The sequence below is a fragment of the Lagenorhynchus albirostris genome, chromosome 18 (genome assembly GCF_949774975.1).
Source record: "Lagenorhynchus albirostris chromosome 18, mLagAlb1.1, whole genome shotgun sequence".
Classification (NCBI taxonomy): domain Eukaryota; kingdom Metazoa; phylum Chordata; class Mammalia; order Artiodactyla; family Delphinidae; genus Lagenorhynchus; species Lagenorhynchus albirostris.
In genome coordinates this window covers 52,217,103-52,238,867 of record NC_083112.1, presented here as the reverse complement: position 1 = coordinate 52,238,867, position 21,765 = coordinate 52,217,103, and positions in this window count along the sequence as shown.

Below are 21,765 nucleotides of genomic sequence, written 5' to 3'. Positions count from 1 at the left end.
TCCTGGGACATTTACCACAATTTAGTTGCAGGCTGGCATTTTTTTCTTCTCTCTCACATCTTCTTTCCCCCCCTCTCTCTTCCTTCCCTCTATATTTGCTTTTAAACAGAATCGTTTTGATCCTAATATTGGCAAAAGATTCATAAAGGGAAGAATCTTCCGCATCTCACTTCTCTTTGCATGTGATTAATAGAACGAGCAAAATATTTTAAGACAACCACTGCACATTGAATTTAAGGTTCTTTACACTGAAAAAAATAAAGAGAGTAGATATTTGGGGATTTTCTACACATATACATAAATATAGATATTCTATTTGGAATTATTTTTAAAAGAAATGTTTTGGACCTATGTTTCTAGGTTAGTTATTTAAATTGACCAAATTAAATAATCCCTAGCTTTTTTATGCTGTGTGTATAGCTGCAATGATGTAGAATCCACCGTGTATCAGTAAAAAGTGTTTTTAAGACTAAAATGTGTATAACTGAAATAGTGAAAATCATTAGTATTTTCAAATACATTTTTAACAATGCTTTTGTGATACCAACACACTGGCTATTGATATTGAAATTTTTACGTTAATTAAACAACCCCTAACCACTGGGTACATTTCAGATATGTACACTTTGTAATTACCTCCATTACTGAAATAGCTGGCTTGATTTATCCTTGCCACACTAACATAGTAGCTTCTGTTATTTTTGTCCTTAGAAAAACATAGATCCCAGAGAGGGAATATAAAACTATTACTGTAAATTAAATATTAAAGCTAACTTATTTTTGCATAAGAGTGCTGTCAAATAATGGTGATAACTGTTGCTAAGATAGAAACTATTTTTTGGCTACTCTTTTTTTTTTTGGAAGCACAAATTAAAATTCAATCTTCAGTTCTTTTGGTAAATTGCATGTACTTAGTGTGTATAGTTTTACTGATGGTAGTAGCTTAAGGGGGAGCTATTATAGTCTTAGTTTAGCGATTAAGAAATGCAACTGTTTGTTGAAGGGCTAGGCCTTTTAGTCTAGAATGGATTAGCACTTGATCCTTCCTTAAGCATTTTTATACAGGAGTGCATTATCCTTGGAGCCACCCTGGGCTCCATGCCTCATTAGCTTGGGTGTTAGATAAATCAAAGGCTGCCTCAGAGACAAAGATAAGCAAACTGCAGGCCAGCAAGATGATGATGTATGGATCCAGGAGGCTAATAGGAAAGTATTGACAGGAAAATGGTGTGCTTATCCTGCAATCACTGCATATTGCAATGAGAGCTCCCAAAAGCAGATGGGATACACTTCAGGGAATGCGCAGCTACAAGGCTGTTAGGCAGAAATGGATCCTTGTGTTTTAAATTCTAACAAGAACTTAGCTTCTTTTTAGCAGCAATTCAAATGCATTAGAATGCGTAAAGGCACACGCCATAGCAAACTCTAAAAAGAGAATCCCATTTCAGAAGAGCAAGCGTTGGAAATATTTTCACTTCTGAAGATTTCTTTCTCACCAGTTATCGTTTATGTAGCAAGGAATAAACACTTGCTCATGTTTTCCATGATTATATCTGCTGTATCAGTCTTTAATACATTATGAAGTTTGCTTCCTGATATTTCTGCAGGATTCAAAATGCACACCACCTGAGCAAATTTTAACATGGGGAAAAAGATATATATATATATATATATATATATTTGATGTGTTCTGTAGCTAAATAACATATTCAGATTCTCATCTACAGCTGATAGACTAAATTAGACTTTTAAGATTATGTACAGAGGCTTATGCTCAGAGTTTTCTACTTATGGGTTCCCCCCGCCTTCGAAAATCACGTACTTTGTGTATTTTTAATTTAATTCAGCCATTTGTAAAATTTAAGAATTTAGTGTAAAAAAATAATAACATAATGATGACTGTATTCAAGAGAATCACGCATTCATAAAAGCAATTCATTAATACTCATTTGACCTCAGCCTGTCAGGGTACTGTTGTGGGTTGAAGGTTAACTAACAGGATTGACTTTCCAAATCATGAAGTACTCGTTCAGTCTCCTTCTTCCCTGACTCCAAATAGGACTCCCTGATTTACTCTAAATGGTGGGACACTCAACTGCTCTGAAGTAAGAGCTGCTGAGTTCTCTGCTAAGACGCTTTCATTTTCAGGGCTATGGAAACCAAGTACATGTATCCAGATGATGACCAACCGTTAGGAGAGTCTGTGACCCCAGCAAAACCTGGGTAGCTTTTGCATGGACTACACACTAATTCATTGCACCACGGTCCTGACGGAAATGGTCTGCTTTGTACTCAGGTCACTATATTACAACGATGGATGAGGATACAACTGTTGTCAGGAAGCGAGCCAGAGCCACCCAGATAGGCTAAGAAAAGAAATCACAGGAAAACCCCGCAAATTAGGATCCATAACTTATGGTAATTGATGTATTAATTTTGCAGTTATTGAAATGCTCTACGTCATTATCTAAAATCCTCAGATTTCCCCATGTTTAAGGCACTATATACCATACACCATGTAGCATACACTGTTATTATTGGCATAGGTAGCATATCTTAATTCATGATAGAACCTTTCCTCTAAATTTCTGAATCCCTTGCTCAAAGGCAGGTAGAGACAAGTGAAGATTTTGTAGTTTAATTTCATTTAAGAGGAATGAGCAAAGAATCAATGAAACTCCATTGTCAAGTCCAAATTTTACAGACAAGAAAAAGGAGGTTGCCTCTACTCCCCAAAATAAAACCACTTGCCAAAGGCCAATTAGTAACTGGCAAAGCAGAACTAGATTTTAGGTTGGCTGACAACTAGTTTGATGTCCCTAACATGCTGAATCTCTAATCAGCATAGAATTTGGGGTGCAGAGTAGAGATTACTACAGTTACTAAAAACAGAAAAATAAGTTAAAAAGGGGGAACTGAATTAGAAAACAGAAACATGGTTCTCCCAGGTCACTAGATAACTCGAACACAATCTCATCATCTCAAAGAGAAGGGAATGCTGGGAACTCTCCCTATTCTGGTCCAAGTGGTGGGCTGGTCAGAAGTTCACTGCCCTGTGTCCCCCAAACTGGACACCCTCAGAGCTCTTGGTGTGAAGGGGAGAAACTTTGTCCTATTGTTTCCAAACTAAACTAGTGCTCGACTTAACGATACTTACTACTTAACTCCATCTTCTCCTTCCTTCTCCTCCAAGAATTTCTAACTTAACGCTTTTTAAAAATATATATAAGCATTAGAACTATTATTTTGCCAAGTATGAAGACTATAAAAATCTTTCTAAATAAAAAGGATTATAAATAAATCACCTTATCTTATAATTCAGTGCAATACAATTGCTATAAAACTATAAAAGAAAATGTCAATTGGTCTGCTGTCCTCTAAATCATCATTCCTGAAAGCTGTGAATTATCTTAAGCTCAGAGAAATAGATCACATATTTTTAACTTGTGCTCTTAAAGTTTTGCTGTTCCTGGCTAGAGGTATGTGCTTTCTCGTCCTCATGCTCTCTCTCTCTCTCCCTCTGTCTCTCTAAGGTCAAGAGAGAAAATGGTCTAGTGGAGCATCAGAATTCACTGCAGACAACTGGTCAGGTTCTTTTTTTTTTTTTTTAATGGCGATCTCTTTGATAAATCAATTCAACAGTAATTTTAAGAATAGTATCTAAATGCATGTGCACAAGAGTTTTAAAATCATAGTTAATGACGTCATCTGTTTTACCTCTGAAGTTACCCAAATGTCATTTTAAAAAATATAGCCAGAAACGAATTCAGAATTCACATCAAGCCTGCAGTGCTGTTTCGCAGAAAGGAGTCCCTTCACCCTCCTTCGGAGGCTGCGAAGAAAGACATCCAAATCAACAAATTCAGCTTCACCAAGGAACACAGGAAAGAGTGAAAACAGACGACCTCAGACGTGCTACCTAATCAGGCCTTAGGCCTCCAGTTTCCGGTGATGGTTAACTGCCATTTATTTCACTTTCTAAAGCCCAGCGCTGCAAACTCCCAGCTGGCGGAGGGGGTACCTTCTCCATTACGTGCTGCCTTTGTTCTAGGGTCCGGGCTACTTTTTCTGCACCGCCCAGTAGCCCAAGGAACACTGTGATTAATGCACACGCTGCCTGCCCCGGCCAGAAGGCCCGACCCGTGGATGCTCCCCGGCAGGTCCCGCTCATCGCCACTGTCCCTGCGCCTTTAACTGCCTCCCCTGCAGCTGCCCGCCCCGACGCCGCCGCCAGCAGCTGGGCCTCCCCGCGGCCGGCCTGCCAGCATCCTGCACCCTGGGACCGAGCGGGGTGCGTTCATTACTCATCGGTGACAATAGCCCATCGAGTAGGATGTAGAGCTCAATTCCAGCAGAAAGACCTATAATGTCGGAGTCAGGAGGTTATCGTTGGGGACCTGCACCTTGCTCTTCACCTCTCTTATCGAGAGCTTTACAGCCTCTGCTGGGGCCAGCATCTTGCAAAGCTGAGGGCGGCAGATATGGCCTCAGATTAGCAAACATCTTCCTAAGTGGTACTACATTTAATTAAAAAGTAAACCTTGGTTAATTTTTTTTCATTACTGTAGTATAGGAAAAGAGGAGATGTACCTTGTACACTGTGAGTTGACCATAGAGAGGAAAAGAAAGCCGATTGAACACTTGGGACCCTGCTGTTTCTCACCCTCTCCCTTCCTGGAGAGGTAAATGACTCATCAGTGCCTGAGAATCCTGTCCCTGCAGCCCACCATGCTTGTCCCAAACCAAAAGGACGCCAGACAGCACCTGGTGTGTAACCCTGCAATACATTTTTGCAACCGTGCTGTCAAACCTCATCTCGCTCTGCTCTGGCCTTTTAGATTTTTCTTTGAGGGCCAGTGTGTTCGAGCTACTATCTAAAGTTTTGATGTGTGAATCAAAACTGAATGGAGTGTTTGCCACCTCTGGGAAATTCTGATTTGATGAAAATTAGAAAACTTAAATAAAAAGCCGTAGTGCAAAAGAGGCGGGATCAGGATATAAAGGGATGTCCCTGGAATATATCTTTTTATCATTTAATCATCTTCTAGAACCATTGGCATCACATTACTGGAGTAAAACACAAGTGTTAGACTTCAATTTCATTACATTAAACAGATATTCATCAAATTGTAATAATTAACCAGATACGAGAAAAGATTCATTACACTTGATAAGAATATTCAGGTCGTGACCACAATCTCACTGAAAACCAATCATGCAATTAAATACTATAAACTGCTTAAAGAACTTTTTCACTGATTTCGGAAGGCTTATTCATCAAAAGGTCATATTGCAAAACCAAATCTAAAATACTGAGAGAATATGGAAAAAAATGACTAAGGGGATTTTAATTTGTAATGGTTAAGATAAAGTAAAACCAAGCAAAATAATATAAACTAAGAATATTATTTCATGTAAGGATAATGCTAATTATGTTTAACTTTTCTAAACATTTGTCATGACATCATCAGCCTGAAATTTTACAAGGGCTTTTCACCTAATTTTTTAGTAAGTTACCCTCTTCTAAACAACACAATCTTCCACAGCTTTGCCATTTTCTGGCTCCACACTTTATGCCACTCCACATTTTCCCAACTTCCACTACCATTTCCACCCATGTTAAGCCTGGACAATGTTCATTAGAAATATCTTGAAATATATAACAAAAGTCACCATCCCTTGCATGACTCTATTACAAAGAGTATTTCAGAAAGCATTCAGACATTTGCTTAGGAGGTAAGTGACAGCTTAAATCAGCATTTCTACAGAGTTCTACAAAACTTAGTTTCTTAAGGTGTTTTTCAGTTGTTGTTTTTAAAAGATGGGGTTGCTATCTGGGTAAAATATTTGAGTATCTGAGTTAAAAATCTCAACCAGTCTTCTCAGAACCTGTAAAGTATCAACGTACATTGCAATACTCCAAGAAGCAAAAGCAGTACTTATTTCTCAAATGTATTTGACTATGGAATCCTTTTCAGGTAGCATCTGTAAGGGCTAACTTCCCATAGAAAAACTTGGAGAACCCAGTACCTTCACTTCTTCTGGATGGCATATTAGGGGATTTGCTTCTATCCTAACTTCTCATTGAGGGTCATGAGGCAGGATAACACAATGAAGAGCAAATGAATAAAAACTGCAAAATTTTAGTACAGTTTGTGGACCCTGGAAGATGGTATTTGTTTTTATTACTATAAAAAGTCTCCTTCTCTCTGATGCCTTTTGCAACAGTCCCAGGCAGAGTGTTACATCCCACAGGCTTTCCTAGTGTTCAGCTCATATCTCTAACAGGCAGTTATAAATTGCTTTATCATAATCACTGTACATAAGTGTCTCTCCACTTGCTTCTGAGAAGAGGGCCCATGTCTCAGCCATTCTTTCATCTCCACTTCCTACCACCGTACTGGGTACCTACCTGGTTGTCATTAATAGATGTTCGTTAAGGGAATGAATTAGCCAGTGACTAAAATTTAATCCATCTTTGCATACTAAGAGACAGAATGTTTCTAAATATATCACAGGGTCAAGACCTGCCCTCTACCACCTCAAAGAAATCAAGGACAACTCAATCATATTATAACAAAAACAACATCGACAGCTACACCAACCAGGTATGAAGGCTATTCTGGGCCAGGCATTGTGCTAGATGCTTTTACCTATATTATCCTTCTAATCTTCATAACAACTCTCCGAGGTAGATGTTGTTATCTCCACTAGATAAATGAGAAAACCAAGGCTGGAGGGGCTCAGTGGTGTGCCCCAAGTCCTTCAGGGAGTATACCGTGGAGCGGGGATTTGAATCAAGCTGACCTGAGTCCAAACTCCTGTTAGCCACTTCTGCTCTACTGACAAGGAAACTAAATATGTAGGAGAGCACAGGACTCTGGGACTCTTTCCTCCCTGTTCAGATGGGTCTTCACTAGCTGAAAAAAAATAAAAAGACACAATGCCCTTGATCTTACTTACCATCCTGCAGGAGACGGTGGAGCATGGTGGAAAGTCTGCAGGTTTTGGTGTAAGTTGCTTTGTTTTTGTAAGACAAATTCATTTCTCCAAGTCTCAGCTTTCTTATTATGCGTGGACATTACAAAGTTTAATTGTTTTATCAGCGTAATATAAAAAATCAAATACAATACCTAGTAGACTCTCAAAAGCTGATACAATTATGATGCATTTTCTCCCTTCCTTTCAGAACCATACCTTGCAGGGAAGGCAGAACCTGCTGCCTTTGGATTTCTGTGCCCCATCTACGCTCTGATTCCTTTGACCTCTTCTGACACCATCTACCTTAATCTGCTCTATCAAATCCAATTCCATCACTGAACTTCAAGTTGTCAAATCCAATGCTCTTTTCTCAATTCTTGTTTTCCATGCCTTCTGTAATATTTACAACTGTTTAAAAATAATACTTCTTGTGGATGTTCTCATTTAAGAAGTCATCCCCATTCGTTTTATAAAATTTAAAACTTATAAGGAAAATATAAATAAGAAACTAGATCACCTGTTTGCTCATTATTTAAAAAATAAAGCCATTAATATTTTGGTGTATTTTTTCAAGTCTTCTTACTATGTTTATAATACAAATTTTTAAATTTGGGATGATACTACATAAAAAGCTTGAATCCATGTATATTTACTTAACACCATAACGTAAGTATAAACCCATGTTTTAAAATTTTATTTTAAGCTAAGATTTTAACAGCCAAGGCATGTTTATTTGACTTTTCTGATTTTTTTTTAGACTGTAAATACTGTGATAAAGACACTTACATATGAATCTTACTATTTTGCCATGGAATAAACTTCTTAAAAAAATATTAAGTAGGGGCCTGGGGTGTACGCGACACCTCTGTACCTTCCTCTCAATTTTACTGTGAACCTAAAGTGGAAATAAATAAATAAATATCTTTTAAAATACGTACATTAACACTTTTGAATTCTTGATATATGCTATTTAGTTGCTTTTCAGAAAACCTAAACCTGTGTTGTCTAACATGATAGCCACTAGCTACATATAGCCATTTATAATTAAACTTATTAGACTTAAAAGAATAGAAATTTAACTTCTCAATGACAACATCCACATATCAAGGGGTCAATAACAGCAGATATGGAACCTCCCCATCATTGCAGAGGGTCTATTGGACAGTGATGAAGCAAGAATGATCCAGAAAGATGATAGAAGCATAGTACCATTTGCATTTCTGTTTGATCCTGAAAAAAGGAGCAGATAGGGAATGGGTGACCTTCTCAAGCTACACAGATTGGATAGCTGTGTAGCATAAGAGAGGGAAAATGTGAAAAGTTCAACTCATATATTTTAAAAAAATTCAATTGTTCTTACTTTTACTGATTTTGAAGCCATTTGGTTCACTCTCATGAGGAGAGTAACTCTCCAGGGTAGAAAGAAAACCTCTCTTCTCCAAAGAGTACTTACGTTGGTAAAGGCTTTTTTATTCTCAGTGTCATTACATTTTCATATTGCTAAGGTCTTGCTTGGGTTTCTGGACAAGTGGCCACCAAGCCCTACTGTGGAAAGAAAAAGAACATTAGGGGGCTTTCATGTGAGAGAAATCAGGAGTGGGTTGAGACCTAGAAGAGATTGGGAAAAGGGAGAGAGGGCCAAGCAAGAGAGTGTTCCATAGCTTTGAAGCTTGAAAGGCCTACGTAAGGCACCATGTTAGAGCAAGGTGTCAGCGTGCATATATTTCAGAAAACAGGAAGGGGACCAGGAAAAGGATCACTATAAAAAATGCTGTTCCTGTGTATAGGTGCTATTCTGGACCAGAGGTCCAACTCCAGCCCTACTGAATACAGACAACTTGCAGAGGCCAGCTGCATTGCCAGACCCACCTGCCAATCACCCCGATGAGTGAGAAAATAACTATGGGGAGGGAAAGGATCATGACACTAGCGATGCCTTGAATCTTTGCACAAATCATTTACCTCCCCCTTGAGGACACTTCTCTGCTCTTTCCTAGAACACTCAGAAGCCCTAGGGGATACCTAGGACACCTAGATGGTCAGGAGAGAGCCAAACTCTCAGGTATACCCATGGAGACCTAACAGGCACCCTAGAGCTTCAGAGGGTAGCAATATCCTACTACGTGGAGAGTTTGCTATGGCCTTCGTAACACTGTCAGCAAGGAATTGGGAGTATTGCTGAAGGCCAGGGCTGTAAGGTAGAAAAACTCATCTGAGGATAGTATGTCAGCCAGACCTTGTCGAATCCTTATCCAGGTTGATGACTTTACTCACATTTAGTTCACCTTTCTAACACTTTGCGGGAGGGTTTTCCTTCCTCTCCCACCTCAGAGTCAGAATCAGAATACATGGGGACGGCATTAAGGGAGCTAAATCAGCATGAATATCTCTATATACGTGTTTTAAGTTAATTCTACATCAGAAATGAATTAGTGTGAGATATGGGCAAGGTTAATAAGATAATTTACACTGTCAGTAAGTAAACATCAAAGATTCCAAAGCTCTAAAAGTCTCCACAACTTATAGTAGCACAGAGACCCATCCAGAAGGTCTGTAATTTAAATAGGACTGAGCAAAATCATGAGGTTGATTCTTGAGCACTGATAAAAAATGTTACTCTATGAATAGAAACCTAATTTACTATTCCATTGGAGTTGTTAAGCTAAGCTGTTAGCTAGGATGTAACCACTGGAGGCCATCTGGCCCATTCCATGAAAAAATGTATCTGAGAGAAGTAGAAAGAAATCAGCCCAGGAATAGGATGTGTGCCCCTGTATCCAGCTGTGCCTGAAGTCAGAGGCATTCCCAGACTTCCCGGTTAGGAAAGTTAATAAATCTCCTTTGAGGAGTTAAATCATTAAATTAAATTAGGTTAAATTAAGTTAAGTTAATAAAGAAATGTAAAGATTACTTAAAAGGGATATACATAAAATTATTTCTTTCTATATTTTGCCTAAAATGTCTACAAAATTCCAACAGATGAAAAACAGACCTTGTTTAAAGAGAGATGAAGGTATTTGCTTGTTTTTGTTTCTTCTCTAATTGGAAGTCAGTATAGCAGAGTAGATGGGAGAGAGTTCTAAATTCGTATCTCCTGGGTTTAAGTCTTGGTGGCACCGGCTGCTGGCTGGGTTACCACATCGTGCTCATTAGGAACCTCTCTGTGACTCAGGTACCTCATGTATAAAGTAGAGGGAAATATTAGTACCTGCCACATGAGGTTATTGTAATAATTTAATGAATTAATGCCTGTAACACATTGGCACCTGGCACATTGTAGCACTCTGTTCATCTTACTGACCATTATTACTAAGGGCTAACAGGGTAGAGTGCAATCAGATTGTGGAATTTTTATTCTGTGTATGGGCATTTCAGAGCTAACAATAGAATAAGCCTGGGAGTGGTGATCACTATACCAGGTTCTTAGGTAACTGTTAAATCATGTTAACATTGGTCTCTAGAAATACTGGGCAGACCATTCATATAAGCAACAGAATGAGTCATAAACATAAAAATAAGTCATTTGTCTGAGTTACACTCAGTTTCCAATTGCCTTTGTATGTCATTTGCAAATGTACCAATGTACACATCTCTCAAGACAAGTCAAATATAAATATAATAATTTAGGTCCTAATCATGTCCTATCAAGCATTCATCCTTCTTAATAGAGCTATACCTTTAAACTTTCTGGGTCACTTATCCTCTCCACTGTGTGAGTTATTTTCAAAATACCAACTAAAAGTAAGTGAAAATATCATTCACTCTAATCCTCTAACCTTGATATTGAGCTACAAATTTTGTTTGTCTTTGCAGTTTTTTTCCCTCAGCCACATTTACTTAAGCTTTTGATGAATATGAAAGAAAATATGTATCAGAATCATGACCTTAAACTCGCAAATTACTTCCATATAATTGGTTGACTATATTTAAAATAAAAGCAAACTCCCAATTTTAATAATGTTGGGGGAAAAAGCTTCAGTATTTGTCAAGGTTTTGAGAACTGTTATTCTTCATCTACTTTGGCTTCGATAACTTACAGATTGTGAGATGGAAATAATTCTATCAATAATTATATTGGTAATTAGTGATCCATTTGGATGCCATGTTAGGCAGAACTAAAATAGAAAACTGTTTGACAGAGACATTACAGTGTCTGTTGCAAATACAGACACGAAAATCCTCAAGAAAATACTATCAAATCAAATCCAAAAAATGTATGAAAAGAGTTATTTACCATGATCAATTGGAATTTATTCCAGCCATACAAGGCTAGTTCAACCCTCAAAAATCAATTAATGTAATCCATCCCATCGATAGGTTAAATAAGAAAAAACATATAATCATATAAATGGATGCAGAAAAAGCATTTAACAACATCTAACACCCTTTTTTGGTTAAAAAAAAAAATCTCAGCCAACTATAAATAAAGGAAAACATCCTGAACTTGACAAAGAATATTTACAAAAAACCTACAGGTAATATCATACTTAATGGTAAGAAACTAAATGCTTTCCTGCTAAAATCAGGAACAAGCAAGGATGTTCCCCTTCACCACTGCTTTTTAACATCATACCGGAAGTTCTAGCAAATGCTCTTAATAGAAGGAATTTTTTCCTTGGAAAAATAAGAAAAAGAAATAGGAGGTAGATAGATTGGGAAGGAAGAAATAAAACCACCTTTGTTCATAGATGGCTTGATTATCTATGTAGAAAATCCCAAAGAATTTAAAACAACAGCAGCAACAATAAACTCCTGAAACTAATGAACTGTTAACGGCAAGGTTGCAAGATACAAGGTTAATATACAAATTCAATTGCTTTCCTATATGCCAGCAGTGAACAATGAAATTTTGAAATTAAAAACACAACACTCTCTACATTAGCACCAAACAAATGAAACACCTGGGTATAAAGCTAACAAAATATCTATAAGATCTATATGAGGAAAACTATGAAATTCTGATAAACAAAATCAAAGAAGATCTAAATAAATGGAAAGATAGTCCATAAAATGTCAGTTCTTCCCAACTTGACCTATATATAGGTTCAATGCAATCAAAATCAAAATCCCAGCAAGTTACTTTGTGAATATCCACAAACTGATTGTAAAGTTTATATGGAGAGGTTGAAGATCCAGAGAGACAACACAGTATTGAAATAGAAGAACAAAGTCAGAGGACTGACACCACCCTACCATAAAGCTATAGTAATCAACAAAGCATGATATTGGTGAGAAGATAGACAGTTAGGTCAATGAAACAGAAGAGAAAGCTAAGAAATAGATTCACACAAATTCAGTCAACTGATCTTTGATAAAGGAGCAAAAGCAAATCAAAGGAAATATGGTGGTATTTTCAACAAATGGTGCTGGAACAACTGAACATCCAAATGCAAAAAGAAAAAAAATTGACCTTATACCTCTCACAAAAATTAACTCAAAATTGATCACAGACCTAAATGTAAAATGCAAAACTATAAAACCTCTAGAAGATAGCATAGGAGAAAATCTAGTTGACCTTGAATTTGGTAAGAAGATTTTAGGTACAGCACCAAAAGAATCCATGAAAGAGAAATATTACTTAGATTTCATTAAAATTAAAAACTCCCGCTGTGCAAAAGACACTGTTAAGAGAATTTTTTAAAAAGTCACGGACTGGGAAGAAACGCTTGCAAAAAAACCTATCTGATCAAAGGCTTGCATCCGAAACATACAAAGAGTTCTAAAGAAGAAAACAAACAACCCAATGTAAAAGTGGGTAAAAGATCTGAAAAGACATCTCACCAAAGAAACTATACAGATAACAGATAAGCAGATGAAAAGATGGTTAGCATCGGTCTGTTATTACAAAACTGCAAATTAAAACAACAATGAGATATCTCTACATACCTATTAGAACAACTAATATTCAAAACACCAACAAAACCAAATGCTGGAGAAAATGTGGAGCATGAAGAATTCTTATTCTCTGCTGGTGGGAATATAAAATGGTACAGCCACTTTGAAAGACAGTTTGGAATTTCTTTTTACAAAGCTAAACATATTCTTACCTATGATTCAGCAGTTGCACATCTAGTTATTTACCAAAGTGAGATGAAAAGTTTTGTCCACACAAAATCTGCACAAGAATGTTTATAGCATCTCTATTTACAATTGTAAAAAATGGAAGCAAACAATATGTTCTTCAAGAGATAAATGGATAAACAAATTGTGGTAAATCTATACAATGGAATATTATTCTGAAAAAAGAAAAATGAGCCAAAAAAAGATAAGAAGGAAACAGTGCATATTTCTAAGTGAAAGAAACCAATCAGAAAAGGCTACATACTGTATGAAGGCTACATAAGGCTACATAACTATACGACAATCTGGAAAAGGCAAAAGTATGAAGACAGTAAAAGATCAGTGGTTGCCAGGAGGTGGGAAGAGGATGGGGAAGGAGGGTTGCATAGGTGGAGCACAGGGGATTTTTAGGGCACTGAAACTATTCTATCTGATACTGTAATGGTGGTTATATAATATTATGCATTTGGTAAAACCCATAGAACTATACTACACTAGGAGTAACCCTAATGTAAACTGCAGACTTTAGTTAACATTGTTGTATCGGTATTGCCTCATTGATTGCAACAAATGCACCATACCAATGCAAGATGTTCACAGGGGAAACAGAGTGCGCAGCAGGGAGGGGAGGACACAGGGCATGTATAGCGACCCTCTGTACTTTCTGTTCAATTTTTCTATAAATCTAAAACTTCTAGAAAAATAAAGTTTATTAACAAAAACATCTATCTGATTCCTAAAAATCTTTTATCACATTTCAATTAAATAAATGAATACAGTAGAAAGTCTACAGGTTGAATTTATTTAATAAAATTATAAAATTGGTAGATATTCCACAGAGAGAATATCATGAAAAATCCAGTGCTAATTGAACAGATTAACCCTTCTGCATGCGTGCGCGCGCTCTCTCTCTCTCTCTCTCTCTCACACACACACACACACACACACACACACACACACACACACACACACACAGAGTCCATATGGTCAAATTAAGGCTCAAGGAAGTCAATTTAGAATAGCAGATACCACAAAAGGAGATTACAGATTCTTTGAGTAACCTATGATGGTAAAATGAAAACTGAAAGGTCATTGTGTTTTTATGTTTACTAGCCAACTGATGTCTATCATGCAATTGAGTCTATACTCTTTATAAATCATTTGCAGTTGCCTTTAAATTTTAGCTATACCGTCTGATCCCAAAACTAATGAAAATAAATGGGGTCAGCTCTAAAGAGAAGAAGAGATTCTGGAAATGTGGGGTTGGAAGAACACTATTGATTGATGTGCTATTGGTCAGAGGGCCCTACTCAGAAGTCATCAATGGTTAAATGTCAGCCTTGGGGGCATATTGAGTGGTGGTCCTCAAGGGGTCAGTCCTGCACCTGGTGCTGTTTAATGTTTCCACGAGTGACTCCAATGATGTGCTCTAGATTGCATTGCTTAAGTTGGTCCAAATTTTAGCAAAGATAATTCATGATGTATCCAATATGGTGGAGGAAGAGGAAGATGCGAAAGCAGGGTGACATACAGTAGGAAAGTGCAAGGGAACTTATTTTAGAAAACAAATTCCCTGTACGTACCATAGAGTGGTCCTACTTTGAAATCTCCATCCAGGCTCTGCCTTCATTACTTTGGCTGACAGACTGTCCCTATGTGAGCCTGAGCAGGGTCTCAACTCCCTTCAGTGAAACCATCTGAGACACTCCTGCCTGGATTGTGCCCTAATGAAGAGGCTGAAATGGACTGGGCCTGGGAAAGATCCTCTAATGACTTTGACATGTAAATTGGCAAAACCTTTAGCCTCCACGTTATTGTTGGCTGTGGGTACTGGAGGCTGCAGATCAGCTGGGATAAAAATATTCATGACGTTCAGAGTTACTTTGATGACAAAAGCAAACATCTTGTAAATTACAATACATTAATTAGTTTAATAAATATATATTTCTTATTGCTTAAAAAGATAAATTGTCTACAGTTATAATTTTATTTTTTGTTATACTATACTTAAGGACATAATAATAAGTAGCATAGGAATGCTAAAAATAAGAAAAAATAATCATTATGAATTAGGATGAACAAAGAAGGCTCCACTTTGGACCTGAGACTTGGGAGAAAGGAAGTATTTATATAAAACAAGAGAGGGGAATTTTCTATAAATATACTAATAAAACATATACTCTAAACTGGACTTCTCAAGCTCGGCACTCTTGCTATTTGGGGTTGGATGATTCTTTGTTGTAGGAGCTGGCCTGTGCATTGTAGGACGTTTAGCAGCATCACTGCCTCTACCCAGGACAGGAGGTTGTGCTCCCCTCAGCTGTTGTAATCAAAAATGTCTTACAAACGTCTCTGGGCAATTGTCCCCCTACTGAGAACAACTGCTATAAAAAGGAGAAGCATTAGATAGCCAAAAGCTCATTTTCTAAATGAAGAAGTTAAACTACAGTAAGTTTTAAGTAATTTTGTCAAGCAGATTCAGGACTAGAACCCAGGTCTTCTGGCTTCTAGTCCTGACTCTTTCATAACCTAATTCTGCTGCTCTGAGTTCTGACCTGGACAAAGTCCAGGAGAGCAGGCTTGGATAATCCATTTCCAACAACACCAGGCGCATGGGTTATCGCTGAGTATAACATCCTGTGGGTGATTGCTGTGGCCCTGGAGCCCTTCAGGAGCTGGGCAATTGATAGACTCTGAAACTCTCCGGACAGAGATTCTTTACTACTTCAAGGGTAAGGACAGTACAGTGAGAGGGAAAAGGAGAAGTTTGTGTGGGCAGTGAACTCCCAAAGGATAAGGTAATTTTAACTCACTGCTGTAATTTCAGGAAATCCACAGTAGATCAATGAATGCTTCAGGGAGAAGCAGGCACAGCCACCTTGCAAATAAGGTAATAAAGGCCTCTGTTATGTGATCATAGACATAACAAATAGAGTTTCCATAAATTAATCTGACCCAAGTCTCAGAAAAGATGAGTGAACACTGGAAGCCCAGAGATAAAAGTAAAAATCAACAAATTGGATTCTGTCAAAATTTTAAAAAGTTTGTGCCTCATAAAACACCATCAAAAAAGTAAAAAGACAAAAACAAAACAAACCCACAGAATGAGAGAAGATACTGCAAATCACATATCTAAGAAATGACTTATCCAGGTTCTATATAAAACACTTAGAACTCAAGACTAAAACGATAAATTATTTAAAAATGGGCAAAGGATTTGAATAGACATTTACCCATAGAAAATGTATAAATGGTTAATAAGCACATAGAAAGATGCTCAACATCATTATTCATTAGGGAAATGCAAATCAAAACCATAATGAGATGCCATCTCATCCACTAAAATAACGATAATCAAAAAGAGAGACAATAACAAGTGTTGATGAGGATGCAGAGAAGCTTGGGCCTCAGGCCTCAGACGTTCCTGGTGGCAATGTAAGCTGGAGCAGCCACTTTGGAAAACATGTTGGTACTTTCTTAAAAGGCTAAACACAAATTTATCAGGCCACCCAGCAATTCCACTCCTAGGAATCTACCAAAAAGACATGAAAACATGTCCACAGAAACACTTGTACACTAATGTTCACAGCTGTATTATTCACACAAGCCAAAAAGTGGAAATCACTCAAATGTTCATCAGCCATGAAAGGATAAACAGAGTGTGGTATATCCATAAATGGAAAACTACCAGCAATAAAAAGGAAGGAAGTATTGAAACATGCTACAACATAGATGACCCTCAAAAACGTGGGAAGCAATAAAAGCCAGATACAAAACAACATGTATTGTATAATACCATCTACGTAAAATGTCCAAAACCAGAAATACAAAAAGAGATTAGTCATTGCCTAGGGCTGAGACTAGAAATGGGGAATGGTGGTAATTAGGTACAAGATTTCAATTTAGGTTAATAGAAATGCTCTAAGATTATGTTGTGGCGATAGTTGTACAACTCTATAAACAAACTAAAATTCATTGAATTGGACACTTGGGTGACTTTATGGTATATAAATTATATCTGAATAAAACTGTTAAAAAATTAAAGATGAATAAAACAGCAATTCACAGCTGGGAGAAAAGAGTTGCAATATATGTCTGACGGGGCATGTACCTCACCCCCCCCGAAGTGGGTGAAATCTGAATTTTTGAATTTAAAAAGAGTAATGTGTAAAAGAAGTAACATGGCATTCCCAAGGGAACATCCCTCTGTGTGTATAATTAATATGACCAACAGATATCAGGTGGGTTTATAATATTTAAATCAAATGATAGGTAGAGAGCTAGAAGGTTTTGATAAGAGTCCTTCATTACAGTGAGTATAATTACAGAACAATTTATACTCCGTATCAGTTAGTTTCTAATAGCAGTGCCCCCAGAGGAATCAAAAAAAAAAGTGAGGCTGAAGTTCAAATAGCAAAACATTGTGCCAAAGTAAGGGGGAAAAAAAACATGATTTCAAAGTGGCTAGAGAAGGTCTGCAAACAGAAGTGATATCATGGCGATTTCTTTGCAAATGCAGGGTATAGAAGATAAGGGGAACCTAATATGCTGCTGTGGGTAGATAATAGCAGAAGAAAAGAAGGTCATCAATTTGTTCAGTCTCGTGTGAGTCTTGATTGTTGGTGAGGCATTCAAGGGCTTCTTTACTATGACTATAACTTATCTTGCTCTAGAACTCACCTGCTCCACTTTTTTTCTCCATATACCCTGTACTTTCACCACCTCAGCTTACCACCCATGTCCTTCAGTGTGCTGTGTCCTTCCCCAATCTTCACCTATTGAAATCCTACTCCATTTTCAAAGCCAAGCTTAAAAGCCAAGGCTTTCTTTAGGTGCCCTTACTGGAAATGTCTCTCTTCTATGTTCCCAGAGCACTTTGTGTATTTCTCCTGATATTTATCCTATCTTTATGTTACAACTCTCTGTACAATCATCTTATCTTCCTTCAATATTATAAACAGCTTCAGGTAAGCAGCTGTGCTTGCTGTCTTTATATTCCTACCTAGGATATGCCTGGAAAAGGCTAAGCTCTCAATACATTCTGAATGAAATTTCCAAAGTAAGGAGTAAAGAAGATTCCACTTTGAAACAACTAATGAAATATACCAAATCCTCATCCCATATGAGTTAGTTTCTAATAACAGTGTCCAAAAAACCAAATCAAATTACCAAATTAGAAGCGATAAGAGGTTAACTCTCTCTACATATTTATTGTAATTGGCAAGAGGCAATGGTGCCTAAATAAAGTGAAAGATAAGATTCTAAACATAGTAATAGCAAAAACCATAAGTATCCCTTTAAAAGTCATTGTAGAAATCGGTTAAATTCTAACATTATGGAGGTGTTAACTATGTAACAAAATAAAGTAAATAAATGGGGGGGGTGCTTAGAAATATTGAAGACAGAAAACAGTATAGGGACTTCCCTGGTGGTCCAGTGGTTAAGGCTTCGCCTTACAGTGCAGGGGGTGCGGGTTTGATCCCTGGTCAGGGAGTTAGGATCACACATGCCTCACGGCCAAAAAGCAAAACATGAAGCAATATGTATGGTAACAAATTTAATAAAGACTTGAAAAAAAATGGTCCACATCAAAAAAATCTTAAAAAAAAGAAAACAATATAAAACAAGATAATTATTCCATGTAAAGTGCTGATTTCTTTAGCAGTGTTTAGCAGTACAGACAGAAGAAAGTTTTATAATAATGAAAAGGAAACAAAATATAAGAACCTATTCATGGTAATGAGAAAGACTCTTCAGGGGTACATGTTTACTTATTCAGTCAGTCACTCAATCAAGCAAACAACAATATTTAGTGTAATATATATATTTAAACTGACATTAGATGTTTAGGAAGCAAACTAAAAAAAACTATTCATAAACAAGACAGATGTATGTGGATTATAAAATGTGCGTGAATTAAAAAGTTAGGTATATTTTATATTCTAATGGGTACAGTAGAAACCCAAACAAGCTTTTATAGTCAATTTTACCCTTGCAGTTAGAGTTCAGATAAGGCTTTATAGAGGAGGGAACCCTTGAGTTGAGTCTGGAAAATCTTGAAGGTGAAGTAGGCTGTCATGATGGGTATATGGGGAAAGAGAAAAGAGTAAAGGATACCTTCTAAAAAAAATTTGGGAGGAAAAGCATGAAACTGGGAACCATTAATATATCCTGGGAACTACAAACATATGATTATATCTGAATCCAGGGTGTAAGGGGAGATGCAAAAAGAAGGTAGTTGGAGAGGTTTGCTAAGCTAAGAAGATTGAACTTTAGGCAATGTGGACCCTTTGAAGAGTTTTAAGCTGACCATAATACTGTAATATTTGTGATTCAGAGGAAGCACTTTATTCAGAAGGAGGAAGATGGATTAGAGGGAAACAAGACTAGAAGAAGGGATTTAATTAGGAGACCTACAGAACGCTAGTCTAAAGAAGAAGGCATGGCATGCATAGTGAGGGTGAAGAGAGCTGACAGACTAGAGATATATTTAGGAAGCTGATCCAACAGGACATTGTGATTAATGGCAAGTGGAGAAGAAAAGACAATGAGGAGTGAAGTTTTGGGTTAGGCAATCGGGGCATGTCATTTTGTGTTGCAGGAAAAATGGAAGAAGCAGTGGTTAATGGGAAGATGATGAATTCTATTTTAGACATCTTAGGTTCGAAGAAAATGTGAGACATCTAAGTGTCAATTTCCAGTAGACAGTTGGATTAATGTGTCTGGAGATGAGAGATGTAGGGCTAGAATTAGACATTTAAGACTCAACTCCTTATATTTGTTCATTTAGTCCATGGTAGAGGGTGAGATTTCCAAGGCCAATGTGTAGAGTCTGAAGAGAACTGAGACTTGGAAGGAAATTCAGGAAACACTAAGCCTCAGACAGCATCCAACCACAAAGTGGAAGAGACTGCTACTTCAAAGGAAATGCTTTGCAAAGCCATGCCTGCTGTGATATTTTACCCACCTTGGCCCCTGCCAGAATTTTATTCCTTACTAGTCTAAGTCTAGTAGAACCCTTCTTTATCAACATTTTAACAAGAGCTGTCATGAAAAATTCTCTGCCTGGGAGTCTTAGTTCTTTAGAAGAAGGGTATGGACAGCTTTATCTCTCCTTAAGATAAGAAAAATTCTTTGGAAAATCCCCTGGCACAAGAAAAAAAAAAAAAGCATAAACTTTTCTATTCCTATAAGAAAAATTAAAAGACTGTCCATGTCTTTTTTTCTTATGTTACAAATTTTAAAATACTGCACCCTGCTTAATTTAACTAATTCATTAAGAGTCTACCTTTTGCAATTAACATACTGATCTGTATGTGTTACTATAGAGTTAAGCAGATAGGAAATCCTAGAAACTGGTAATCTGTCCCATTTAAGCCCTAGAATCACATGATTAATAATTAAGGACTTGGAAGTAGCTAAAGTATCATAGAAAACTCCCAGCTCATCACTCCTATTCAAAATAGTACTGGAAGTCCTAGCCAGAGTAATAAGGCAAGAAAAAGAAATAAAAGGCATCCATATCAGAAAGAAAGAAGGATTGTCTCTCTTTGTAGATATTATCTTATATGTAGAAAACCCTAAAGACTCCACCAAAAAACTATTAGAACTAATAAATGAATTCAGTGAAGTTGCAGGATACAAAATCAACATACAAAATTCAGTTGTATTCCTATACCTAACAATAAACTATGTGAAAAAGAAGTAAAGAAAACTCTCCCATTTACAATAGCATCAAAAATAATAAAATACTTAGGAATAAATTTAAACAAGGAGGTGAAAGATCTGAACACTAAAAATTATAAGACATTGATTAAAGGAATTGAGGAAGACAAAATAAGTAGAAAGATATCTATGTTCCTAGATTGGAAGAATTGATATTGTTAAAATGTCCATAGTACTCAAAGCCACCTGTAGATTTTAGGCAATCCACATCAAAATTGCAATGGCATTTTTCATAGAAAAAGTAAAAATAACTCTAAAATTCATATGAAAGCACAAAAGACACCGAACATCCACAGCAATCCTGAGAAAAAAAACAAAAAACAAAGCTGGGCTTCCCTGGTGGCGCAGTGGTTGAGAGTCTGCCTGCCGATGCAGGGGACACGGGTTCGTGCCCCGGTCTAGGAGGATCCCACATGCCGCGGAGCGGCTGGGCCTGTGAGCCATGGCTGCTGAGTCTGAGCATCCAGAGCCTGTGCTCCACAACAGTGAGAGGCCTGTGTACCGCAAAAAAAAAAAAAAAAAAAAAAAACCACAAAGCTGAAGGCATCACATGTCCTGATTTCAAACTATACTACAAAGCTATAATAATCACAACAGTATGATATTGGCATAAAAACAGACATAGACCATTGGAACACAATCAGGCATATACCCATGCACATACAGTCAACAAATATTTGACAAGGGATTCAAGAATATCCAATGGGGGGGACTTCCGGGAAGATGGCGGAAGAGTAAGACACGGAGATCACCTTCCTCTCCACAGATACACCAGAAGTACATCTACGCGTGGAACAACTCCTACGGAGCACCTACTGAACGCTGGCAGAAGACCTCAGACCTCCCAAAAGGCAAGGAACCCCCCACGTACCTGGTTAGGGCAAAAGAAAAAACTAAACAGAGACAAAAGGATAGGGACGGGTCCTGCACCAGCGGGAGAGAGCTGTGAAGGAGGAAAAGTGTCCACACACTAGGAAGCCCCTTCGCGGGTGGAGACTT